This window comes from Erithacus rubecula (assembly GCF_903797595.1).
Source record: "Erithacus rubecula genome assembly, chromosome: 3".
Classification (NCBI taxonomy): Eukaryota; Metazoa; Chordata; class Aves; order Passeriformes; family Muscicapidae; genus Erithacus; species Erithacus rubecula.
The window spans coordinates 120,648,550-120,676,254 of NC_136689.1; the positions used below are offsets into that span (position 1 = coordinate 120,648,550).

The following is a 27,705-nucleotide window of genomic DNA, read 5'->3' on the forward strand; positions in this document are numbered from 1 at the left end:
CACTGAACTTCATACAGTCAGCTCCACAAGCACAGAGTCATTCACCTCATCTCCTCCTCTTGTTGCAATGTCCTGAAGACTTGAATTTAAGCAATATAACTCTTAAAACATATGAGCATTTCTTGGTTTGTCTGACTTCTTGGACACCTCTGGTAAACCCTAGAAAAAGATCTAGGAGAAAGATGCCATTTTCTGAGCAGTGAATTTAGTCAATTCCCAGATGTTACCCTTCAATTGGAAAGACTGTGGTTCCTCATAGTGGAAGGCTGGTGGCCAAAGCTGTCTGGTTTGGACAGACCAGTTGGTTTGGCACTAAGAGCAGTCCCCTCCTATCATTGTGGGAGAGAGAGCAGGAAGAACTGGTCCAGATTAACCAGCTTGTCAAGCCAGATGTAGTTGATTGGTTTGAGGTTTGACAACTCTGTACTGAGCAAATTAGTATTATACCCATTTTATGACATAAATGCTCTTAGGAAGAATATAGGTGGAGATGTTTCATGATACTCTAGTGCTTAACTGATGCATATTTTTCACTTTATGGTAAATTATTAGTATCAACAAATTTATCCCAATCCTTATACTGCCTTTGTGATTGCTATCAGAATGAATCTCACTAAAACTGTCCTCCTTTTTTACAACTCTTGGTCTGAAAAAAATTCAAGCCATAGTTGGAGATCCCGATATCTTTCTGTAAGTTATCTATAAAATTCTGTAGCAATACCTTGCTGTTGTTTTGAGTAGTTCTTCTTTTGCTCTTTAGTGACATATTAGATTTTTATCATTGTCACTATTTTATTGATGGGGAAGTGATATAGGGAATTACAAATTCCCAGGAATCTGGTTGCAGTGCTATAAATAGAGGGTAAGTTTTTATACAGTTCTTAATTCACTGGTGCCACCACTTCAATTACAGCAGAATTTATGGGCTTGATGTTGAATCACAGAATCACAGAATATCCCCAGCTGGAAGGGGCCCCCAAGGATGATTGATTCCAGCTCATGGCCCTGCACAGAACCATCCCCAAGAGTCACACCATGTGCCTGAGAGCATTGTCCAAACATTTCTTGAACTCTGTCAGGCTGATGCTGTGACCACTTCCCTGGGGAGCCTGTTCCAGTGCCCAAACACCCTCTGGGTGAAAAACCTTTTTCTAATACCCAATCTAAACCTCTCCTGATACAACTTCTGGCCATTGCCTTGGGTACTGTCACTGGTCACCATACAGAAGAGATCAGTGCCCCTCCTTTACACCTCACAAGGAAATTGTAGATGGCAGTGAGCTCTCTCCTCATAACTTTACCAGACACCAAAGGGCAACTGAGACACCTGTAGGTTTCAGTGTCCTCCTTTTGTCCTTCTTTCAAATCTGCTTCCTGAAAGCTTCCAGTCAACTGGAACGCTCTGGATTCCTAAGACAGCACAAAAATCATTGAGAGAGGGTTTTTAGATGCCACCATTCAGCTCTTCAACAATTCTTGGATGAATCCAAGGATTCATCTTGGATGAATCAGGCTTCATAGATTTTTAGGGATCCAGCTGGAGCAGCAGATCTCACACAATTTCGGGATCAGCTGAGAGCTGATCATTTTTGCAGTCATGGTCTTTCAGGTCAGGACTTGGAGACCTCTTTGGTCTGTCACCCACACTGAAGACAGAGGCAAAGTTACAGCACAAGTGATAGATAATAAATGTTATGCAAGTTAGATCAGAAATTAGCTGCTTTTTGGCTTGAGAGAGTTAGAAATTTAAGAAAAGTGCTATGTCAAGCCCCGTAAAAATACTCTTTGAGCACAACTTGCAAAAGGTGCATTTTAGTAATGCTGAAACTGATGGTGCTCAAGAAAATGAAACGCTGTCTAAGCTCATTTATCTAAACACCAGTTGTGGCTGCAGGCTTACAGGGTGGAAGCCCTGATGCAAAAAAAGATACTGTCAGCTAGGTCACAGTGTATAAGGAAAATAAGAAACTCTTGTCTTGGAAACATTCAGTAAACCATTTTGCAGCTAGTTGAGCAACAATTCTGAGATTACTTAGGATTTCAAAACCTTGACAGTAGCCCTCCAGAGATGGTTTTAGGGACAGAACTGGAACATGGCATTATGCAGATGCCACCTTCTATTTCTAGAGAAGAAGAAGTTTCTTCTTTTTCTTCATTTCAGAAGGAACTTGAATGTGGCTTTTCCTGCAGATCAGTACAAATCCACTAGCACACTTGTCTGCAGGATAGTGGAAGTAAAATGCATACTAAGCAAAATTTTAAAAATGGAACATGACTCTAGTGAACTAGAGAAGAAAAGAATCAGCAGATGAATTTGGGAGTGATCTCTCTAGGTGTTTGTGAAATCTCATTTTAATCCTGAAAGCTTAGGTTGAGAAACACTGAGAACAGTTTTGTTTGGGTGAGCTGATGTTTCCAGAGGTTTTGGTAATGGGTTTCACAGGTTTCGTTTAATTGCTCTCTGTCTGGGAAAACAGCCATGAATTTGTGACTGATTGGAAATCCAGATGTAAAGTTGAGCCATTTTTTGCAGCTGGACTCCAGTGGACGTAGTGAACAGTTAAGGGAAAGTACAAGGTGTTCCTGAGGGAACATTTGGGGAGGGAGGAGTGTGGACTGCCTCCCTTTTGGCAAAAAAAAGACTACCACTAGCAGTTTAAGAAAATTACTTATAAGGGAATGTAGAATTGTTTCTGAAGGAGATGTGTCATGTTCCTTTTTATTAAAAAAAAAAACCAACAAAAAGATGTGTTTGTTTCAGGAGAGGAAATCAGTAAGTGCACATTTATTATAATGTTTTTAGTTGTCTTGGTTGATTTCAAAAAGCCCCTCCAGAATGAGATGTCCTTTTGGACATCCTGCATGAAGAACTACTTTGACAACTTTATCTGAACATAGCACTGAATATGGCAGTGAAGCAAAGAAAGAGCAAAAGGTGGCAGCCTGTTTCCTCTGCCTGTTAACAAGTCAGACCTGCCTCCTTGATCCTCTTCTGTAGCTAAGCATGCTTTTAATGTATAGGAACAAAGGACTCTCAAGTAACAGAATAGAGCCTAGAAAATGAGGTTATTATAATAATGGCCTTTCTTAAACATAAAAGTCATTTTACTGCTTTTATTGTGTAATATCAATTTAGATTGATTTTTTTTTCTTGTTGGTTTGTATCTTTTACTTCTTCAGAGACCAATTTCTTTGATCACAACAGAAAACTCAGCCCCACCATGTGCTGATCCTTTAATCAATTGGAAAAGACACTAGGAGCTGCATGTGTGTTCATATGGACTAGTTTAAAGATTAGGGGCTGCTGTAATCTTACAGGAGAAACAGTCTAAAACATTCTTTGCCATGACCACAAACCTAATTTGTCACTCTGTGCTGGGAGCAATGCTGAGCTTTGACTGTGGTGTGGTTAATGAGCCTCAGTCAGGCTGGGGCAGTGCCCCACCACTCCTGATGGGAAAGCAGAAGGCATTCATCTCTCTCAGCACTTCTATCACTTCTTGGAGTATGTGAAGCTGCTCCAGATATGCAGTCTGTAGCCACACTTGTGCAATAATTTGGAGCCATTGAGCCATCAGCTGTAAAACAAATAAATTAAGTTCTCTGGAGATACAGTTATGAATGGTATGATCTCCTCATCAAGCTATCATGCAAGCAAATAGCCTCAGTTTGTGGCAGAAATATTAAATGAGTTAATTTGCTTAAATTTTGCCTATCATATAAAGCAACTACTGCCTCCTTGGGTGTTCCCTGTGGAGTACAGAGATTGTTGCCCAAATACTGACCAGGCAAAACTTTCTCTCTTACAAGACAAAAAACAAGATAAAGCTCAGAAATTATTTTTGCTTATGTAAAATAGTTCCAACTATGTTATGTTCCTCCTGCTTTTGCCTTGGCCCATTAGCTGGCACCAAAGACAAATTTTTGCACTGAGTATCTCATCATGAGTCAAAGGGCAAATGGATGCACCTCTGAAAGGCTGACATCAAGGAGGAGGTCCCTACTAAAACACAATAATAACAATGACATTTTACTACTTTGCAAAATGCTGTTGCAGTATGGCAGGGTTTTATTGCAGGAAAAGGGATGGAGTCGGATATAGTTGCTGTATTTTTTTAACAAAAAGGAGTCTTAATTTCTGAGTTTAGCATTGCTATAGTTGATAAGAAATCTGAAAATAGAGTTCAATAGTAATAGGGTTTAGTTAATAATTACATCTTATTACTGTAACAGCAAAGAAAATAGTATGAATTGAGATCCACTACCAACAAGAGTTGTCATAGACTTAACCTTTGTAATTGATTTTAGTAATCAGTGCCTTGATTATGAAAATGCTAGACTTTTGCAATGCACTTGGAAATAACAGACTGGGCATGTGAATCCTGCTATAAGTTGATGATTGTATTTTATCCTATCTCTTCTGATCCCTGACCTATTTAAAGCAAATACCAGATGACCTTTTGTGTTTTGTTTCATCAGCAAAGAAGACTGGGTGTTTTAACAGGTCTTTAATAAGCAGCTTTGTGCAGCAACTGTGATGTAGGAGGGTGGATCAAAATTATGTTCAAGGTGGAAATGTATTTCATTTAACTACAGAAGAGTCCAACACAGCCACTGAGGATTCCTCTGTGGGATGGACAAGGATCCCAGCAGCAAGCTGGGATAAGCAAGTATTTACAAATGCAGTCTGTTGTTACCTAGTGATTTTTAGTTTTCTTTGTCTGGTATAGTGAGTACACAAATGGCTAGATTATACCTAGATAATTTCCACCACGAATAACAAAGTTAGGGCAAAGTAATTCCACTGGGGAAAGAACAAAGGTGAACTGAGCTCTAACAGGATGTGACCTCTCTGAGGGTACTGGGCAGTGGTACTTAAATGGCCTGTCCAAATGCATCACTGATGAAAAGCAGCCTAAATCCAATCTGACAAACAAATCAAAGTGGAACCAAGCAGAAGCCAAGAACTTGAAGCAGACAGCTCAGTCTTGGACAGCCCTTTGACACATATCCCAAAAGAAGGTAACTAAATCATGCTACTCCTAAGTAACCAGGCTTTGAAGACCCTCAAATGAAACTGATAAAAGGGTATGCGACCTATTATTTTTTTCAACATATGTATTTCTGGTTTTTTGTTTGTTTTGGGTGGTTTTTGTTGGTGTGTTTTATTGTTTATTTGTTATTGTGAATGTTCATCACTGTTTGCCTGTCTGATAATGGATGGCCTGGAATTTTTCTTTTTGTTGTTGTTTATTTGTTTTTGTTTTCTGTTTTTTGTTTTTTTTGTTTTTTTTTTTTTGTTTTGTTTTGTTTTTTTTGTTTTTTTTAAAGGGATCTTGTATTTCATATATTCACATTGGTGCCAAAAAGTGATCAGTTCCTGATGTGTTTCCCAGGCATGTCCACCCAGTCCTGGTCCTTTGCTAGCCAGCACACCTACCAAGATTCTTACCACTCTCTTGCTGCAAGATAGGAGTATTTAATCCTTGCTATGTTCTCATTTTGAGGAGCACTGCATCTTTCCACGTTTCATACCACCACACCCACCAGCCTTTCACTAAAATCTTCTCAAGGTGATTATCAATGCAGCACAATGCTCCTGAGCAGTGGAATGGCCTAATGGAGAATAAGGGGAAATCATTAAGATTATGTCACATTTCCAAGCCATCAGAATCGTGCAGATCTGGAAAGCAAATGTTGAACTCAGGAAAACCTTCATACCGCCCATTGTTAAGTGAAAGCCTGGGAGAAAAATGAACAAATACATCGCATGTTTTTCCAAATATTGCTGAACTGCTCAGAATAAATGTTCTAAAAATGCTCCCATGAAAGAATAGTGAATATAATAGACACATTTTTGTTGGGACACATTCATTAGCTTGAGGAACTATCCGTTTCCTGATGACTTCCTCTCTTATTAGTACATATTAGATCTTTGCAAGCATGTCTGCCTTGTTGCCATCTGATCTGTTCATTGAGGAGAGGTGATTTAAATTTCACATTTGTAGGGCATGTGAGAAGGCTTACACCAATGGATCTCTGAGAAGGAAATATCACAGTTTGCTGGTAGAAGTGTCTGCTGAATGGAATAGTTTCGGGGCTTTGACAGCCTTGCTGAAGGCATTGCTGCTTTGGACACAAACAAGACAGATGAAACTTTGTTCAAAAGGAAATGATATAATACACCACGATTGTATTCTTTGTCTTCATGATAAATTAAAACATGGAGCTATTAATTTCCTAGGTAACAACAGACTTTTTTTTAGGTTTGCTCTTGATCTTGTGCAATACCTCAAAAGAAATAATTTGTCTTCTGTATTTAACCTCCAGAATTTTTTCTTGCACAGAAGTTCAAAGAAGATTTCAGTAAGAACTGAAGACCTTGACATTTTCAACAATAGATTTTTTCAAGTGATTTTATTCTCAGCTAGAAGAATCTGTCTCCATGCTTCCTGCTGGGCAGGGCACATCAAGCTGGATCTTCTGCAACTTTGCTGCTGACCATCACCCTTACTTTTCAAAGGTGACACCAGTGAATCAGCGCTTCAGGCATGTCACAGTCAGCTCTCCCATCATTACCAAGATAAAAAAGTCCCACAGGCTGCTCTCCTTCGAGCTCACCTCAGCTACTCAGTGGTTCTTCCACTCCCTGCCTCATGTCCTGTTTGCTTCTTAATCTCCACCCTTGTGTTTTCTCTTTCTTTTATGCCTTTTTGGAGAATGTGACTATTGGTTCTACTATTCTCTTGAAATCCATGTTTATATATTTCCCAAGCTAACCAGTTGTGCTCTCTAGTGAACAAGAATTCAATGAAGTCCAACATCCAGTCTGCAGAAATACTCTTACAATAATAGTTTACTTACCTCCAGGAGTTATTCAATGCCCAAATGCAACTATATCTATGAGTTGTTCATCTATAAATAATAAGTGAATGTTGAACAGGTCAAAAAATTTTATTTACAAATGAGTTTGAAAGGCAGTATTGTAAAAAGGAATTTTTTCAAGTTTTCTTTTAGAGGATTGAATTTGCTTTCAGGTAAAATTGATTCATCTTTTTGCTTCATTGCTTTGCTTTTTCATGTTTTTTTCCAAGGCAAATCATCCATCCAGTATAACTGAGCTGCTTCCAACAATATCTTGTTCCACATTACAGGATGAGGTTATAATTCTAAAACGCTTGTGCTAAATAATTTCTTATGAAAAATGTTTTCTCTTCTAGCTGTAAAATTGTGTGATCCCGTTATTCTCAATGAGATGGGAACTTAGAAGTGTAGACACCTTCTCAGAGATTCTTAAGAACATAACATGGAAGATTTCACAGGAAGAGATGGGCTAAGTGCTCATTACTATTCCTACTTATCTAAAATATTCCTACTGATCTACAGTATCACTGCAAGCCAAGAGTGAAAGTGGTTTCATTGTGCCTTGAAGAGCCAGAGCAGGCCATTACCAGAATAACTGGTGACACCACTGGCACTCTGGCTTGAGATTATCTGGTGCATTAAAGTGCATCATCAGGCACTTGCTCAGTTCTTTCCTTTAAACTACTATGTGCTGTGAAGTCACTCCAATAAACTCCAGGGGTGGAAATCACATTCCTCCCCACATTCCAGTGTTCCTGCTTTGATACCTTTTTCTCCTTACCTGCAGGTATGCTGCACCATTGCTGCCAAATTCAAGTATACTAATCTCACTGTGCATCAGTTTTACTCAGAGCTTCCTCCTGCCTGAGAAAAACTTCCCAGCCACCTTCAGAGTGCTTGTGCTGTACCTTTGAAGTTACACTGACCTAGAAAAGGCTGCCAGTAGGGAAATCTCGCTCCTTATTTCCTTTTCCTCTGTATGAAGTGTTGAATTTGCACCTTTTGCAAATCAAAACAAGGCTGCTGAGGGCAGAGAAATGGTCTGTTCAAATCCAGGTAAGTTCTTGTTCCTGAGGGCAGCTGGCCATAGGAAAAGACATCTAAGCTTGGTTTTTATCTATCTACATCTGCATTTCCACAATCCTGCCTTACTATAAAGAGAAAAAATTAGTTTATTAGAAATTAAAATAATACTCGATCATCTTCTGTTTCCCAGCTTTCTGCCCCTTTAGACAGCTTTGAAAATTTAAAATCAAAACAGGCAGCTTCACTTACCATAATGAATAGGAAATATTTGTGCGGCCTACTGGTCCCCTGTCCAAAATAATTATTTCACAAGAACAGGTCCGCTGAATGGTGAGAATGTTTCCATAGCTATCATGCTGTGTGGGCATAAGGAAGCAGAATTTGCAGGGAAAGCTTTGTTCTTTATTAAACTGGATGATAAAGGTGAAAAAATTAGGTGACATTTCAGTCTCAGAATTCCTTTTCAGGTCAACCAAAATCATTGTGTTCCACCTATAAATGTGATTTTCTGTGGTTTGTTTCAGCCCTCTGAAGCTGTATGAGGCTGAGCTCTGAAAGGAAACAGGACATCACTCCTGTTTATCATTCAAGCTGTCAGCTTTGATCACTACTGGAAAGGATGTGACAGCATAAAAAGTGTCACCTCTCAGTTTGTGTCTCATTCAGGGATCTCGGTTTTACCCAAAAAAGTTGTTTGAGAGAAACACATTTCCAAAGCTGAGCACTGGGATGCATGTGACACAGTCAAACCTCCCAAGACTGTTTTCTGAAGGAATCCATATGCTTGCTACTGTCAACACTTTGCTTAATAGCTGCAAATTTGCATTGATTTTCTCAGTACTGTAATGTCCCAATGACATTAGGCAAGAATTCCTGCACAAGTCTTATTACCACATATTCAGCAAGTATTACCAGACAAGAAAGAAACACAACTCTTCAAATACTGGGAGAAAGGTTGTCCTAGCTCTTTGGAAATCTTATTTCTTCTTTGACCTAGCAAAGAACCTGAAACTGCCCAGTGGTTTCTTCAAGGTTTTGCAATCATGAGACAGAACCCGGCAGCTTTCTGAATTCATTTGACCAAAGTGTTTGGAAATGAGATATCCAAAGGAGTTAAGCAGAACTAGCTGTATTCACTCCTGGTCAAAAAAAATACCAAGGGTCAGGGCTGTGCCCTCAGTGAGAAACTGAGCTCACTGCTCTGTGAGGCAGGGGCAAGGTGGGGATGGGGCAGGTGGAGGCACATCTGGAGTTTCAAGCAGAGAAGAAAAAGAGCAACAAAGGGTGGAGCATTATTGTGATGTTACTGGCTCCTTTTTGCAGATCATGATGCAGAATGGCACAAGGAAGATGCTGCAGCTCTGCTTCTGTAGGGTTCTCTTGTACGTGGAAGCTGGCAAGGGATCTCTCAGCTGTCCTTGCACAAAGACATCCCTGCCATCAATCTGCAGTGGGCCCAGTCCTGTCAAGAGAGCAGACTGCCTGGTACTGACACACAGAAATCTCAAACTGAGGGATTTCTTACAAAGGCTTGTGAGGGGGATATCCTGTAATCATTTTTTTTTCTTTATTTAAATTTTTTTCAGCTCCTCTGGCCCCCTGCTCCCACTTCCACACCCTGAGCTCAAGTTTGTAAGCCTTTTGAACTATTTTAAAAAATGTACAGCTTGTCCTCTAAGACATAGGAAATTACATTTGATGGTCTATTGTATAAGAATTTCCATATTTAGACAAAAATCAACAGATACAATCTCTGATTTCCTTTCCCCTATACTCCTCATGTTTGCCTCTCCTTGCATTGCTTGGTTTGACTGCTGCCATGGTGTAGCAGAGGCAAAAGTCATCAATTAGAAGGTGGATTTATAACTAGTAAGAGATACATTCAAAGAGCCTGCTCATCCAGATACTGTGTACCCACCCTGGTTTTCTGCCCCACAGCTCACATCTGCTTTTTGATGCTTTTAAAGGTACTTCAAAGATAAGCTTCTACTCAGTCTGTGCAAAATATATGTATAAGAAAATTTTGGCTCCCTGGTCTACAAATTCTGAGGCAGTCTTTCTAACGCTTTATAAAACAGAGATCAGTGATATTAGACTGAATTAACTATGTAGCTAAACTTCAAAAAGGATTTCTAAACATAAATTTTGGGTTTCCCATAGTTAAATATTTGGTATAATTATGGTGTAAATTTTCCCAGTGACAGTCAACTCAGCAACAATACTGGTTGAGGAAGGAACTCAGTAACAAGAGCTCAGTAATGTTGTAGTAGTCAAACCCATTTGTTGAAATGCTGGAGAGAAACACTATGAAGCAAAGTCAGAATAATATGTTAAAACATCAATACAATAAAAATTAAACTTTCTGATTTAAAATTAAATTCCTCAAGACCTTTAAAAGTATGATTCTGGCTAATTTCAAATCCAAGAGAATGACTGATGAATTCAGCAAATAAGTTAAAGAAATTCCAACCCACCCCCCTAAAAACCAAAACCCTTATGAAATTAAGGGAACAGCTACAATTTATCATTTTCCCTAGAGACAGGACTTTAGCCTTTGTCAATTTAGACAAGAAGAGTCATTCTGATATTCAATTTCCAAACTGTGGGATGGACTTCCTTTGAAACAAAAAATGCTTGCTAAGATCCAGTTTCTCCTCTGACAGCAGCCCAGACATTAACCTTTCTTTTCCCAAAACAAGCACACATTTATTTATCTATTGCATACATAAATTTGTTCCTTGGGTGCCTTTATGAGAAAATGTATCACATACAGCAGAAGGTGGTCACCTCTTACAGTACCAATTAAAAGCTCCTGCACTTTGATACCCAAAGTGATCCAGGTACCCATCTCTGACTGGCAAGGATTCCAGTGTAGTTAAAACTAGTCTTTCATGAAATCTTGTTTAATAAATCTGAGGTCTTGAGTCCAAAGAAAAAAAGTTGTTTTGTTGTGTTGCATTGGATTTTTATTGCAAAACGAGGCAGATCATTATAAATGAAAAGTTAATGCTTTTTACTTTTAACTCTCCCACATCTCTAAATATTTAGGAAAGCCTTCACTATTCAGAAAACTCATGTAAGGCTTGCAAACTGGCCAATATTTGTTTAACAGATCAGTTTATAATATATAGTTTCAGCTAACTTACCCATATTTTCATTGTCACCTTCCTGTCTTATTTATTAGTCTATAAAAAGTGTTTTACACTGTGAAATATCCATGTAACTACAATGTTTGTATTCACATGGAGAAAATTATAAGCACATGAAAGTAAAGCACATTCCTCATGATCTTTATGCTGCTTGAAGATTAAGAGTACAATAGATTAAAAGAATCCAGGAATAAGTTGGTCTCCAGGGAGTGGTCATATTTGTGTAAGTCTATACTGCTTTAGTATGCTTTAGTACATGAATAACAAATAAAGACCTAATAGAAATGTTTGAAATTTTTTTGAAACACACTAACTATATGACCTCACCCTCACCTTTGTTGTTTTGTGTTTTAGAAGTAAAGTTGATCAAAAAGATTTGTGCCATGCATTAAAAAAAAAAAAAAAAAAAAAAAATCATAGTCCAGTCTGTGTACAATAAGGCTGTTCAAGACATGTAGTTTCACAACAGCTAAGAAAGCATTACCAGAAAGACAGTGTTCCAAATAAATAAATTGATTCCCCTAACAAATATTTAGTCCTTATTTTCAGTATTTATGAGATTTGGCATGTAGATGATCTCAAGACTAATAAATACTTGGGGCTAGAGTAAGTTCAGTGTAGTTACATTGATTGACAGGATCTGGACAACAACTTTTAGCTGCTTCCATCAATAAATCACAACCATCTTATGACATGAAGCAAAATTTTTTGTTAAAGCATTAACAAAGTTTTTATCACCTTGAAAACTGTCTTTATTCTTTTGCCATCAAATAATATTTCAGAAACAAATAACTGAAAATAGGCATCTGTTTCTTTTTGAAGCATCATGAAACTTTATCTTACTCTAACTGACTGTCTCTATTCTTACTCAGTTTCAATAGCAATCACCTAAGTTCAAGTTGCATTTGGCAAATACTACCAGTCTTCCAGTTATCAGTAAGAAGACAAAACCTGTTCAAGCTGAGTGGGAATCTGACTGTCAAGCATGCACTAGTATATCTGCTGCTTTCAGTAGAGTTAAATTATTTGGAGGGACACAAATAAGCCTTTAAGAATATTTTGCTTTGTGCAACTGAAACCTGTAAATTTTTGTGATATTGAGAAAACAAAACTTATCTGAGGTGAGCAACTGCTTAGGAAATATTTGCCCTGAAAGAAAATTCCCAATTTGTTCATGCCTACTTGGCCCTTGAGAGTATTGTGAGATAATGTGTTCTCCTGTCTTACTTTTAAATCTTTTTGAATGGTTTTAAGTCATCTTCTCTTAGAACTCAGGCAATGCCAAGTGACCTAAGGTCCAAATTTTGTTATTCCCTGTGGAAGTTCAGAAACTAATTAGTTCATCTGACCACAAGGTTGGCAAGAGTACTGTCCTTGGCCATGGTACTGGTGCCTTCAGCCTGACCCAAAAACTTCTCTGATTATTAGACTTGATGACCTGTTAACATCAGCAGGCATAACTGAATCACAGCACTCTGGTTTTTGAATGTTCATGCATAAATTCAGTTTATGGCCAGTGCTGCTTTGATGATTCCTGCATCAGGCTCTATTTTGTGGTTTAGGCATCCCTGTGTTAGTTAACCCAGAGAGAGCTTGCAAAACAGCCCTTGTGAAATGCAGACAGTGTTATAAGCAGATGTTGTTAGCAATAAAGGCCTAATTAGACTCTAGTCCCATGCACTGTGCCAAGCCCAAATGTGGCTCATGCAGGCACTTTTATTGTGTGGCGTATTTAATTGAGTCCTGGGAAGCAGTCTAGGATTCTCATCCCCATGACTATAACCCCAAACTCCTTAAGGGTTAAATCCTCAAATGCCAGGAGGAAACTTCAAAGCAGAGGTGCTGTCAGCTTTCCCTCCAGAGCACATCCCGGTGGGATGTGGCTGGGGAGCAACCTCAGCATGTCAGGGAGCTCGTGTGTGCCCCTTGGCAATGCTTCCCTCCCTCCTGCATAGACAGCCATGGCCCTGCAGGATCCTCCCTTTCCTGCCAAATGCTGCCCTGGGAGTGCAGGGATGCTGCTGTGAGCAAAGAGAAAACCGTGAATGGCAGTGCTGCACTTCTTGCAGCATTCCATGCACAACTCCTTTATTCTCCTTGCATTCAAGAATAAAGACCAAGGTCTTGGACTGCTGTTCTTCAAGTATCTCAATGAGACATCTACAATACAATTGCTCACAATAATTTTTTCATTTTCAGAGCAAGGACATGCAGACCCATATTTAATGCCTAAACAAAACATTTAGAGTGGTATGCCTAGATATCAAACTGAGGAATAAATAAATTAGACAGAAATAATCCCAAATTTTGCAAGGGAATTTGAAATGAGGCAGAGGTCCTGAAATGGCTGCTTTCAGACATGAGGAAATCCAGGGCTGCTGTGACCTCACCTGTTTCTTGGACATCCTGACCTCAGCAGAGGGAAACATAAGTAAGTTTGATGATCCTGTCCTCTGGCACAAGTCAGGTACATTCCTACTGCTTTGGGCAGGGATTTCCTTTGTTGCTGGACATGCTTCAGCCTTGAATAGGTAATCATGTCATTTTCTAATAATTGCAGCCAGCTAAAATATCACTGAAATACAGGGGCAGGGCCATTTGGTGTACTTTTATGACTTTAAAGGAATGTAGCAAACAAGTCATATTAGACAGAAGTTTATTGAAAGGTGAAAGCAAAATACCTTTTAATTTTATTATTTTTTTTTTTCAGAGGCTAGTGCCCATTACATTATAAAACAAATGATTTTGTTTCATATCTGGTCTGGACAGGCAGAAGTTTTAGCCTGGCTAGGCAGTCTGGTAGCATACTGGAGAAGGTTCTTGTCTGGAAGTGGAATTTCAGAAATCAAAATAGTTTTGCTAAAGTCTACAGGGAATTCAAAAGATGACGTTCAAAAAGCTACAACCACACCCCTCTTTTAAAGATGTTTTACCTATTAAGATTCATAAATTGTCATGGGAATTTAACTAGGAATTTTGCCTCTGATTCAAGAAGGCAGGATCACATTCCCAGTGATTAACTCAGTTAGCTCATCAGAGGCCACTTTCATTCCTTTGTTGCACATGGCTGATATGTTCATGTCTAACACAGGTGATTCTGATCATTCGTGCCTTCTGCTTTGCAGATACACAAGCTGAGAAAAGTAAATGAGTGATTTCTGTGCAGCTTTCCACGGAATTTTAGTGAAGAGCAAAACAGGAACATTTTTTTTCAGTCAGGTGTTTATTTCTCCCTAACATATCTATCAAGTTTCTTGTATGACAGCTGAGTTAACAGCAGCATTTGCTGTACAACACTGTGTTCACTATTCAGTGCAACTGAGGATCCTGTAGTCTCCATTAGCATTGCAATATCAGGAAGTTTACTAAAATATCAGGAAGAGCTCAAACCATTCTTACTTGTTGAGTTTTCCTGGACATTGGGGTGGAGGGGGCAATAAAATTTTAGAAATGTGCCTAATATCAGAAACCCCTTTCTATAACTGGGGAAAATGAGATATAGAAAGCCTGACTAATCATTTGATCTTCCAATCTAATGTCCGTCTGTAACTTGTGAAAAAATAATCAAGGTCAGATGTGATATAGACTTACAAAGTTGTCTGGGGAAGATAAAGTGTGAATGGTTGTTTTCCTCCCTTCAACTTTTGCAGAATTTGAGGACTTCAGGCAGCTAACAGCCAAGCAGCAAAAAAGAAGCTAATGGCTGATTTTCATGTAGTGGCTCAAATTTTTGTATGGTGGAAACTGAGGTGCCAGAATGGTGGGGAGGTGAAATATATTAATTAATTTCTGGAGAGCAGCAACCAGACTCTCCAAAGTAAGAATGTTCATGTGCCAGCTCCAGCAGTGCCTCATGTGAGGGTACCTGAAGTCTGGGGGATGTATGAAGGATCAGGATCACTTAGTACATGCCCTCTTACTCTTGTGTGCTCTTCTCATCACCCACAGACAGCCACTGCTAGAGAACAGGTCTTAAAAGCATTTTCAGTCTGATCCAGTACAGCAATTCCCTTGTTATCTCTAGGTAACAGCGCTTAGACACATTTATTTTAATGCATCTTTATCTCAAAAGTGCTGTCAGGCAATTTCTAAGTAATTTGAATAATTCCTTTTCACATCCCTAGTAAGGGATGCCAGGGAGCATTTGCTGTTCAGCATTTGCAAAAACGCTGATCTATAATAAGATAGTAATCTGTTCCTTTGCTGCCTGGAAAGAAAAAATTGCCATAAATTCATAGCTGTCTCATGAGGGCTGCAAGGATCAAATGCTTTTTGTTTCTCTCTTTCATCCACAATAGCTTCCTTCACAAACTAGCTGCAGTAAGCAGTGGCACAGCAAGTGAATTTCAAATCACTCCAGGCTTTGTTTGACCTAGAAGTCAATATAAGACAGGGACACAACTGCATTATAGCTTCCTTCCCACAACACAGCATTGTTTGGAAGCTGCCCAAAGACTATTACAGCACAGAATACACTCTTAGCCTAGTGGGTATCTGTAGCCCAGAAAACTGATTCCCTCATTTCTTAGTTAGAGAGCTTCCCATTCCTACTCAGTCCCTGAAGCTCTGTTCTCTATGTAGCACCACCAGAGTCAATAACCACAGAGATACCCCCTATAAACAGACAAATTTTACATCAGAGAATAAAAATAGTCTCAATGGGAGCTTTATAACAGTTTTAATTACTGTTGGTGAAGCAGCAGACAATGCTTTAAATGTTTGCTTATTTAATGTTCTCTTCCTCCTTCCTTCCCCTGCACCCATGCTGGTCCTCAAATTCAGTATATTTAGTCTTATTATCTTTCAAGCAGTAAGAGCTAAGGAGTACATGATCACTAGGAATAGGCATCTACCATGAGTGTGCATGTTAGTGACAGGTTATATGTTGTGATTAATACTGGATCAGTGAAAACCATTGTTCATGGTGGCAAGAGCATTACAAATTCTTCCTGTTCTCTAAAATGGGAACAAGGGCACAAATTCCAGGGTACTAATTGCATTTTCAGTGTTAGGCACATGCTTCACTGTTTCAGAGCTTAAGACTGTAAGACATAATATTTAAACCTAGCTATCAGGGAAGACAATTTGGGATGATTAATGAAGATTTAATTGTGCAATTAATCTGGCTGCTCCACGGATTAACTATTATAGTCCTGACATAAACCTCTCTTTATCTGATGCTGAACAGCCTTTGGCCCTGTTCCAAAAGCCCACTGAAGAGAGCAGAAGTCTTCCCAGTGCCTTCAATAGGCTTCCAACCAGGCTGTTTGGTGTTATCTATTTATAAATTATGTTCATTGAATTTTCTTGCGTTTTTACAGTACCTGAACAGCTGCTAATTAACCACATGGGGTATAATGGTGTGGCTGGGGCAGAAAGCCCATGCTTGGCTCTGTCAGCAGCTTCCCTGGGGCAAGGAGCCAGGCTCACTTCAGCAGGTCCAAATCCCTGTGCAAGGAGGGAGGCCCTGCCCTGCTAGAACAGGCTCAGGAAATGGCTTTCAGTCCTGGCCCCACTTACTCAGGGTTTCTATGAAGATGTTCAGTTTTAACATCCAGCCCAGAAAATGGTCCTAAGAGAGTGGGTGGTGGGATCACTGCTTCCTTTGCTTTTCAGAGCTGCTGTTCAGACCCCACCCTGTGCAAAATAAAGCCTGGAAAAGGAAGGTGGGCTCATAATGACCCAGTGTCCTTGCTTCAGGCTTCCTTGGCTTTCCCCAGCATCCCTGTGAGGCATCATAACAATCAGCTGTGCCCTGGGTTGTGCTGGGCACGGGGAGCTGCAATTCCATTGTGCACAGGGAGCATGGGCTGGAGCTGCTCCCAGGGACCCTCTGACAGCTCAGGCAAGGACTGGCTCAGGGCCTGTGTCTGGGCTGAATACACATGAAATGTGGGGTATCCCTGTGCTTCCAGGGGACTTGTGGAGAAGATGCAGGGATTTAGAGAGGCTCCCTATGCTCTGAAATGTGAAATTCCACAACACTCCAGATGGGAGAGGAGAGGATCCTTTTACAAACTGAAATATCTTAAACTAATAAAAACCCTAAAATGATGGGAGTTATATCTTAACAAGGATATAACTTTGTTATATCTTAGCAAAGATGTTGCATCTTTGGTGATTGCAGTAATTCTTGCTTTGCTACTCAGAAGTGACATGAGCCTGTATAAGTACACTGCCATCAGTATCAGTTTTGGAGGGTTGTTTTTACTTCCTCTGACTAGTGTTTATGGAAGACCATAAAAGTGCATCACAAATAGTGATCAGTTTCTATCCATGAAGATTTATTAACCCAGTTTCAAACAAAACAAAACAAAAAAAAAGGGTATTTTATAGCCAACATTGTAGATGTTATATATTACTGGATATCTCCTACCTATATGCACAGTGGTTTCACTTCCTCACTTGAGGATGGAGAGCAGATTTATTGGTCTCTGAGGAAGACAGATTTAGATGCTGGCATTTACCCAACATGCCCTGTCTGGTAACTTCAATAATGTTTCATTGTCCCTGGGAAATTACAGCTTCCATGGCTGACATTTTTAGGATCATATGAGCACGCAGCAGCACAGTTTCCTAGGGACTAGAGAAAAGGTGACTGTGACCTGTGAATGTAGCACAAAATGATGATTCAGGGTTCTCTGATTTTAAAAGGAGTTGTCCTGCCTACCAGTGAGCTGGCAACTGTGGTAAAGAAAGCAGGCATTTCACTTTTCAGTTTTACAAAGACAAAACTCTTTGGTTGTTTTGTTTGGAGACTTCAACTCTGAAGAGGAATTGTCCTGAAAGAATGATTGTATGCATGAATGTCAGACTACTTAGTACTGCATAAGTCAAATACATTGCATTATGGTAGAGGCTATGTCTGAGAGAGAGTGAAAATATTCCTCTGGAAAATTACTGCTTGACCTCAGGCCAGTCCCTGCTGCAGGAAAGATGCTCTAACCACCTTTCTTCCATTGCCATTTTGATGGCAATCTCCACATTTTTGGGGATATTTCTTACCATTTTCTCTGAGCAAAGTCTCATGTCTTGACACAGGCAGACCAAGAAATCAGCTTTCCAAAGACTGCCTGGTGAGACCTGGCTCTAGAGCACCCATCCCAACCTCAGCCACACAGGCTGTGCTGTGCCTGTAGCTCCCTACCTGTGGTGGTACTTTTAACAGCTGGTTCTATTCATGCAGTGTGTTCTTGCAGCTTAAAAATCTCATTGCCCCAGACCACTGACTTCTTACCATTATTTTAATGTTTAAAAACACACTCTGGATAACCAATACATTCCTCTCCTAGTAGAGCCTAGATGACTCAAGGCACAGAAAGTAAGTAGGTTTTGCACTGCTGGCCAGCTGGAATCCAGCATGAAATCCAGATGACTTGTTCTCATCATCAGCTCTCAGAAGGAGATGAACTGAAGGCCATTTTCTATTTGCCATGTATCTTACTAAAGTGCCAGCTTTAGACTGATCTGTTGTGTCTTTCCAGGGGTGATAACAGGGATTAGGTGTCTCATTAGAATATGCATCCTAATAATAGGCCAGGGATGACTTCTGCTTAGAACAAACATATATGGGGAAATTTGTTCCTCTCTGCACTGATCAGGTCAGGCTGTTGCACAGGTAACTAAGAATAGCAGTGCCATGCAGTCAGTGTGAGTGATGACTCAGGTGGTGTTTTTTTAGCTGAAAAGCATTCCTCAGAGTTGTTACTGAGGATGATAGATGCATGAGGAACATAGCACTAGAATCTGGCCTTTCCACTTTTCTTTTAATTATTTGTCAACTTATACATTTCTTCATGCTTATCTATTACACAATTAATTTTAGAAGCAAGTTCAGTGCCCTCTTGCCCTTGAACATCTTTTAACATAAAAAGATATGGAGGAAGAAAATAAAGCTGTGCTTTAGCATTGTTTTATAGGCTACTCAAATACTTTGAAACTTTCAAGAATATACAAACAAAATCCTACTCCTTCCTTTCCCATCAAACTACCTGTTTCTCATAATAGGATTTTTGTTTTCCCCTGTTGCAACCAGCAGGATGGAAATGAACAGTATATCTCAAGCAAATATTGTTGCAGGTACCAGGTACCTTCAGAGTAGAGGCCAAAAAGCAAATATTTTTGATGTCATGGGTCATGTAGGGTCTTGAAGTGCCTGCCTATCTGACTACAGGTAGTAGCTGAGGGATGCTGAACTATAAACTTGCACTGAATGTGAAATTTTTCCCATTTCTTAGTAATATGCTGAGTTGTCTGGTAATAAGTCATATCATTAATGTTGGAAAGCACAAATTCTTAATAAATATAAGTTTCTCTAATCAGCCACCAACACAAATTCAATAGAAATATGCTGTAATGCAGTTTATTGGATTCAAAATCTTTGTGAGTCATGTTTGATTTACTGCATCTTACCAAAACAGCTTTAAAATAAAAGAATAAGTACAGTCAAGAGAGTCCCTGGCTTAGGGTGCGTGTGACTTTTTAACATAGACCTTAATCCTGGGCATTGAAGCACTCACATGATTATTTAATGCATATTTAAAATACCAAGAAAAGTACATGACTCTGTAATCACTGATTTACTATTTTCCTCTCTTGTACAAGTATAAAACCAGCATTTTATATGTGCAGCTGTTTTGTCTGATCTTCTGGGACATTGTTTGCTGTTGGATAGGAAATGAATTTTATAATCTGGGATTTATTTTCTGCCAAAGTTGGAAAGCTGGGGGTTTTCTGGGTTGGTGGGGTTTTTTTGTATTTTTTTTGGTTTTTGGTTTTTTTCCTGATTTCACCCCTTATACCTATCCTTCCAGTATCCTTTAAACTGGACAGTGCAAACCAGCTATAAAATGACTATATGAAGACAGCATATGGAACATGCTGGTTTGTGTTAGCACATGAGTGATGTTGAGGTTTTTAACATCCTTTGTGACACTGCTTCTGTTCACAGACCCAAGCACTTGAAGAGGTGGTAGCAGTGGAGATGAAGGGAGGTGTCAGTGGCCTCCATGCAGTGGAAGGGCAGTGACACTGCACACCCAGGGGACCCTGCAGTCACCCTTGCTAGCTGCAAGTGCCATCTTCCTGGGCACCTGGGGAAAGGGAATTACACACAAAACATCTGCAAACCCAGGAGCTGCCTTACAATACAGACCAAAGTCCTGTGCTGGCAGATAAGGTTAATGCAGTCTCCAAAGACTGTTTTTAGGGTGAGTGTGTCTCACTCGGGTCTGATCTGAGAAGGTCATAAAAGGAAAATAATTTAGACATGTCTATTGTACATCCAACTTTGCAAATTCTTGTCTTTTCATGGCAAACTACCTCAGAGGTGTTTACTCTCATCACCCCAGGAGAGTTTGGCAACAAGCAATGTCTGGTATGTTCAGAAAACATGAGCTGACCTTGTTCATGGCTTTTAAAATGTTCTTCTGCATGCAAAAGCTATCATTAATTTTTATGCTTTAATCTAATTCTTTCACTTCCTTTCCCAAACTGTTGTGTTTCAGGGAGACTTTATGAAAGCACACACAGTAAACAGAAATAGAGAAAAAATGAAAGGAGAATTCCTACTCTTGTCATACTGGTAGGCATAGTTGATCTTTCAATACACATGGTGGATTCAGAAGCTTGAGAAAGACTTGGCTAGAAAGAATGGACAGAATATTAAATGTCAGGGTTCTTTTTATAATAGAGCTTTCAGTACAATGAGACTCATACAGTCCACCAATGCTGTCATGTAACACTCTATTTATATGTATGCAAAAGTAGAGTTTGTCTGGCTTTTGTGTTTATAGAGTCAATCAACTACTCACATCTTTTTTTAACTTAAACATGTTTATTACTTTGCTCCTCTGTTCTTAAAACTGCCTCCCCCAGAGTAGTATTAATATCTCAGAGCTTCAGTTTCATAAAAAAACCCAAACTCCACAACAACAACTGAAAAGCCACAATGAAGTAACCAGTAATCTATCACCAGAAAAAGCTTGAAAATGTGGTTGCTGTCAAAGTAAGGACTGGAGCTAATGAAAGGGCTGTGAAGGGCTGTAGGTTTGGACAGTTTTTAGGGTTCTATATGTTTGGGGCTGATGACAATGAAATAATGAGGGCTAGTCAAGCATTTTTGAGAGTTGTGATTTCTGTGCAATGGCATTCAACATGTGCTAGGTCTGCACCTCTAGAAATCTTCCTTCCCCTAAGGTGGCATCAGGTCTGTTGTTAAACTCCTTTGCCTCTGTACTACATAAAAGGCAGCTGGCTGTGTTAAAACATCCGTCTGGAGAACAATATTCCAGTTTCCTCCAACAACATGATGTCTCAGAAGTCTTTTAAAATAGTTTATAAAATTTCCAATAGACACAGCAAAACAGTGAGATGATAACTTCAGAAAATCATCAAAAGCAAACTAGGAAATGAAGCTTTAAAAAAAAAATGTGGGGTATGAATGAAGACTGTCTACACACTTTTTTGTGTAAAGGATGAAAACATTTTGTAGTTGGATAAGGTGGAGCTGTACTGGGACTCTGTCAAGTTACCACTAGTGTTGCCTACTTTTAATAATAATAATAACACCATGTCCACCAACTGTATCATACACATTGTCTTCATTTTTAATAAGTGATAATAAATATTTGTCACAGATTTTTTACCTCCATGACCTCCTAAGTACATTTTTATGGTGTCTGTCTATTGATAATATTTTTTAGTTTGACAAGGCCAAGTGCAAGGTGCTGCACCTGGGTCAGGGCAACCCTCAGTATCAACACAGGCTGTGGATGAACAGATCAAGGGCAGCCCTGCTGAGAAGGACTGTGGGGTGCTGGTGGGTGAGAGGCTGGACATGACCCAGCAAATGGACTTTTACAACTGTTGCTTTTATTTTAATCAAAGCACTTTTTCCTTTTCAGTTACAGGTAGCAGAGGTTTCTTTCATTCTTTCACTGAACTTAATCTTGAAGGTGCCCTAATCCAGAGTTTGTGGCCTCTCCATTTTAATTCAAAGCTACTTTCTTCCAGGAAAATTTGGTAATAGGGAATCATCTTATTCACTCTATTCTCTCTGAAATTCAGAGGGCTTTGTTATATGTTTATGTGTATGAGCTACCACATAAGAAATTCCACACTCTCAAAAAGGCCTGCACAAAAATGCAGGCAAATCTGTTTACACAGGAAGCCATCCCAGCTGTTGGATCATTTTTCTAACTACTACCTGAGAGCTCCGTGGGAAAATGCACAAAAAGATACAACATAAAACACCAAGTCCTATGCAAGTGAAATCCCTGAAATCCTTTGCACAGGATGCCCAAACTTGTCATCTTCAGAGTCTGTGAGAGGGAAACCTGAGACAAGGAATGACCTGCAGCCAGTAAGGCAGTGCACAAGTGAGAAAAACAGCTTGGGTACATTACCTGGACAGAGGAGACACTGGCATGAAAATCTAAAGTGAAGTATGTTGGAAAGTGTAAAACCAGTGCTGAGCATCAATGGGATGTTTGGAAGAATTCTTTTCTAACTTTTCCTGTTCACTAAGAGTATTTTTAAATTAATGATTAATGATTCTTTTCCCCTCAGCATTTTCAATCTAAACAGTACTACTTTCTAACAAACGTGGCCATAATTTTGTTATTCTTTTTCTTTTTCTGATTGGAGAACATACACAGGACAAAAACAGTACGGTGTATTTCACCAGTTTTTATACATAAACTCTATTGTTGAACAAAAAAAAAGTGTTCTTATTAAGCATTTATAAATAGCTTTTATTTCCTGCCTACAAACATTGCATGGACCTACTCTTCAGCCACTCATCCATCTTGGGTTTCATGCCTAATGTAGAAATAATCCATGTGTTGGATTTTATATGTTGGAGCCTTCCGTTGGCTGAGGGCTGGATTTCCTGCTATTGTTTGCCACAGGTGACTGTGTACACTCAATTACCATGCTGAAGACCACTGTTGCCAGAGGTGCTTTCCAGCCCAGTACCTACAGAGCCAGACTCCAGAGCACATCCTTTTGTTTGGATTAATAGTGGAAAAACAGAAAATACTCTTTTCTTTTCATTGAAAGGGGTTTCTTCCTTCTCTTTGAAATCAATGTTAGCTTTTTTATGTGATTAAGAGCTAATTCCTTGAGTGTACTGGGAGACAAATTATTATACTGACTGAAGTAGAAAAGAAAAGCAGTGAGCTTTCTGTGTGTTCAAACAACAAACGAATCAGTGTGAGGTGCTGTGCTCATGGGTTCTGTACAAAATGTCATATGAAACAATTTTCCCCTCTGCATCTTGACTCTCCATCCTTTTCACCTGTCTGCCACAGCTACCATTCACTTGAGGATATCAAATTGTCGTGCTCTGGTTTCCACCTCTATTAGTATGACTCAACTGTCCTCAGTGAGTCTGGTTGTGAAAATGGCACAATAAAAGTGGTTTGCCTTCCTGTGGATATGAAAAGTTGGATCAGATCTGCTCAAGAAGATGGCAGAACAGCAAATGTTGTGATGATGGTGGGGAAGAGGATATGTCTGCCAAATCTAATCTGCTTTTTTCAAAATGAGCATCACTTCCCAGATGCTGTGATTAGCAGCTACCAGTGGTTGCTTGTTACATTTTTGGATATTCACCCACTTAGTTGTTGTAGTTTGGCTGTGCCAGCAACGGAGTGAACTCCACTTTTGGACAAACCTCAACAGAAATAAGTTCTGAAAACATGAAAGGAATCAGTTTGCTAGGACAAGTGTGCAGCCTCATCTTTGTGAATCTTCTCCAGCCCATGGAAATTGCTTGTACTTCCTTCAGAATCTCTCTGTTACAACCAGTGATTCCAAAAGGAGTAACTATTTCTCCATTACTACTTAGCTGACACACAGCATTAAATCTGCCTTCTTAGTGACATGTATGATACTCTGGTTCCTTGTACCACCAATTCCTTTGCACAAGGACTCGCAGAGAAACTGTCCTCTCTGTCAGTAAAGTTTAGTGCAAAGGGTGCTAGTCCTGGTTTCATCGTATTCTTGCAGCTGGATTACAAATGTCCTTCACATTTAGCCAGAAGATCTGATAACAAATTGTTTTACTTCCATATTGCTAGCAACAAAATAACTCCATCAGATAATTTATCTTTTCAGGAGTGTTTGTTTAAATTTTCATCCTGTACATTTTGTCTTATTAGTGTAGGGGCTAGTCACATCCAAGAGAGAAAATAGGAATATATTTAGAGTAAAAACATCACACATTTTGATGGTAAAAAAGCATCTTTTCTATAAAAATTGTAGATGAAATTCCAAAAAGGATAAAGAACTATTTTACAGTCTAGGGACGGATATAAAATACACAAGGAAAATAAAATCCAGTATTATTTTCAATTAATATTGTAGGCTATAATAATTAGCATTATATTGTTGAGTCTTTTTACTTTTTCACAAACTCTCTATGAGCTCACATTTTTGAGAGTTTCTGGGGTTTTTGTAAGATGAAAGACCAGGCAGATGTCATAGAAAAGCCTCAGAAGGAAAGACTAAAGATTTGTAGTGATATAGTCTTGCTAAGCCTTCAGCCTCTCGCCCATCAATCATTGCACAGGAGTCAATCACACCAATTACTGCATTTTAAGCTCATGGATTTCTTAGGCTAAGCAAGGAAAATTCATGGATTACTTGGGTTTGCTAAGGGAAGCAGGTTTATGCTCTCCTTCTACCACACGCTTAGACTCTAAAGAAGATATGTCAAGTTTTCTGTCTTTTGGCCATGTCCTTTCTTTGTCACAGTTTGAGAGACTGGATTTGTAAACAGTAGGAGTACATCAACTCTGTGTGTGTGTTTGTTTGTGTGTGCTGAGAAGGATGTGTGTGGAAAGCCATGTGAATTCTAAGGGTAGTGTCATCGTTTACAAGTTATTTCCTTTAAAGAGTGCTTCTATTCAAATCCAGATGGTGCTTGGAGAATTTTCTGCTATTGACAAAAGACTTCCCTTCCTCTTGGCTATGGTACATCCTTGCACCACACCTGGGAGTGACGCTGGTCACATTTCTATTGCCTGGCTTTGGATCTGAATGTTCCACCATGTAATCACAATGTGGATGCTCAACTCAGGTCCCTGGGGTGATGTTCCCCTTTTCTCTGGGACATAAACATCATGCTGTTGTTGAACTCTAACATCATTTCCATGTTTCACCCTTTCCCTATCTGCCGAAAGTTCTCTCCACAGACTTAACAAGAGAAGAGAAATTCATTGCAAAGACTGCTTCGGAGAGTCCTGAGTAATTTCCTGATGAAAGGTCTGAAATGAAACTCGAGAATCTTGTTTCTATTTTTTGTCACTACTTTGTGAGTAGAAAAACTGCAATATTTTTAGAAACAAATGAGGAACAAAGATTTAAAGTTAATTTTGCTTCCAGTATTTTGAGTGTTTATCATGAGAGTCTCCTGGGAACCCAAACTAGGTTATGACAATACAACAGCATATTTCATTTAGTCAAGAAGGACTTTCTAGTTCCCCAGATTCCCACACATTTTCTCAACACTACAATTGAAAACAAAATCAAGCTACTTTTGAGTTAGGATAGGAAATCATCTGGAAAGCAGCCATCAGCACTGCCCAGCCACTTAGCCCAAGGAGCAGGACAGGCTGTCAAATCCATTGAAAGAGCAGGAAGCAAGGCAGCAGCAAACAAGACAGCACAGGCATGCAGAGGCAAAAAACCATCACCACATTTAACCAAGTAGGCCTGTGTGTGATCAGGACCACACTTTCACAGCTGAGTGGAAGGAAACAGGGCATCTTCTTTGCTCATCTCAGTAGATATCTTCAGTCATGCTGAAAATTGGTCCTATTTAGAGAACATGGATTGAATTACCTGGATGGATATTGTGCTGTGTCACTGGCACACAGAGATGTGTGAGGGTTTCCATTGCATCACCAGCACACCACCACTCTCCAGCTGTATGATCCTTGGGGCTCTAACACCACAGAGAGCTCAGAGACAGACCTGCCAGTCAAAATAGTGGTGAGAGCTACCAATCCTTCAGCTCAGTGAGCTGCTACATTAAGTATCAGACAATAACATAAATCCTTTATCAGGCAGTGAAAAAAACCCACATTTCTAAGCTGTTGTTTATCTCCAAAACAAGATATTTAAAATAGGTCAGTAAAGTATTACCTGAAGGTGTTTGTCATTCTCCAAGAACTGTTGTAGGGATGTATTTCAAATGTTGATGTCCATGGTGGGTTAGGGAAGATGTCTACACTGCATTAAGGAGATCAGAGGTCAGGATTCAAAAGGAGAAGAGTGTTAAATTCAACAATTCACTTAGACCCAGATCAACTAATATACATGTCAAAAGTCACTGTGAAACCAGGGCTTGACTGAAGAATGGCAACATACAGAAAGATATGGCTGAGTCACAGGAGACAGAACAGGGATATCTGTCTGGGTTTACTGAATTCAGTGGCCTCACAAAGGTGAGGTCTCCAGAAGGTGCCTAGTAGAGACCCAGCAGTAGCTGACAACAGTAGAGGCAACTGAATTTTTCTGAGCTGTAAGAAATAACTTTGGCCATTTCCCTTACTGCTTTAACTATTTTTTAAGATATTCATTCTGAGAGCACAGCTTTACATCAAAAATATAAATCATATTTGATGCCCCTGTGTTGACAACCAGGAACTGTTAGGGAAGTTTCCAAGCTGGTTTTAGATGGAAGAGCTGTTGTTGACATGGAGTTTGAGAATATCTTTAGTCCAACATATGTCTTCTACCCTAAAGTGCTCATAGGTACCATACAGGCAGATTCTGAGATTACAGAACTTAGGGGTTTCAGGGAAGAACTCCATTTGCAGTACAGTTAAAATTAAGTCAGAAAAGTACATTCTTCAATTGTTTTCACAGGCTCCTATGAGTAATCTGAGACTTGTATCAAAGAACAATATAGCAATTCTTTCCTGATCCTAGAAAAGCACTGGAAAGATGACACTTCACAAAATATTCTGAACTGGAAGGGACCCACAATGATCACTAAGCTCAACTCCTGAGTGAATGGCCAATATAGGGATCAAATTCACAACCTTAGTCATATTAGCACCATACGGACCAATGAGATAATCACCACTTGATCTGTAACTGTGTCAGGATGACAAGCATTGTCTAACATTCAGCTGCTTGTATACCCTGGACAAAGGAGTAACTTGGTGCCAATATGGTTCAGGTACAAGCAACTTAAATCTCCTATTTTTTATTTTTTTATTTTTTTTCCAAATCAGTTAGAAAATGTAAGTAGTAGAAGAAAATCAAGAGCGTTGTTTTTGCTATGAGTATTCTACTCTTTTGCTGTAGCTCTTGTTCAAATTGCCTTTTCTCCATGTGCTGATCTGTTGCCCTGTGAGAACATGTGCTTGTGAAGTTGAGGAGAGGGGCATTCACAGCAGGTACTGCAGAGGTGAGTTAGCCTCTGCTGCATTGACTCCACAACAATTTCAGAGGTGGAGAACAGGAGCTTGGTCCTGTATCCCTGATGTGACTAAACCATGTGTATGAATAGGTAGTTCTGTGTGTGTGTATATCTACATTTATTGCACACCAATTTGGTGTGTCAATACAAGCATTCTGTGTCCTTGACCAGTCTCACTTCCCTGAATCCCTTCTCCCTAGTAGTTTCACATGTCCATTTAAAGAATGTATT

At 39.4% G+C, this 27,705-nt stretch overlaps 1 long non-coding RNA gene across 1 annotated transcript in view; it reads right to left on the bottom strand.

Annotated features, from left to right (window-relative positions):
- Positions 1-1,043: 1,043 nt before the first annotated feature.
- LOC306799400 overlaps positions 1,044-27,705 on the bottom strand; it is a 30,059-nt gene continuing 3,397 nt past the window's right edge. Inside the window, exons 2-3 of the long non-coding RNA XR_013773593.1 lie at positions 5,453-5,616; positions 1,044-1,646 (exon numbers count right to left, since the gene is read on the bottom strand). This is a non-coding gene — a long non-coding RNA (uncharacterized lncRNA). The remainder of the gene's footprint in view (positions 1,647-5,452; positions 5,617-27,705) is intronic.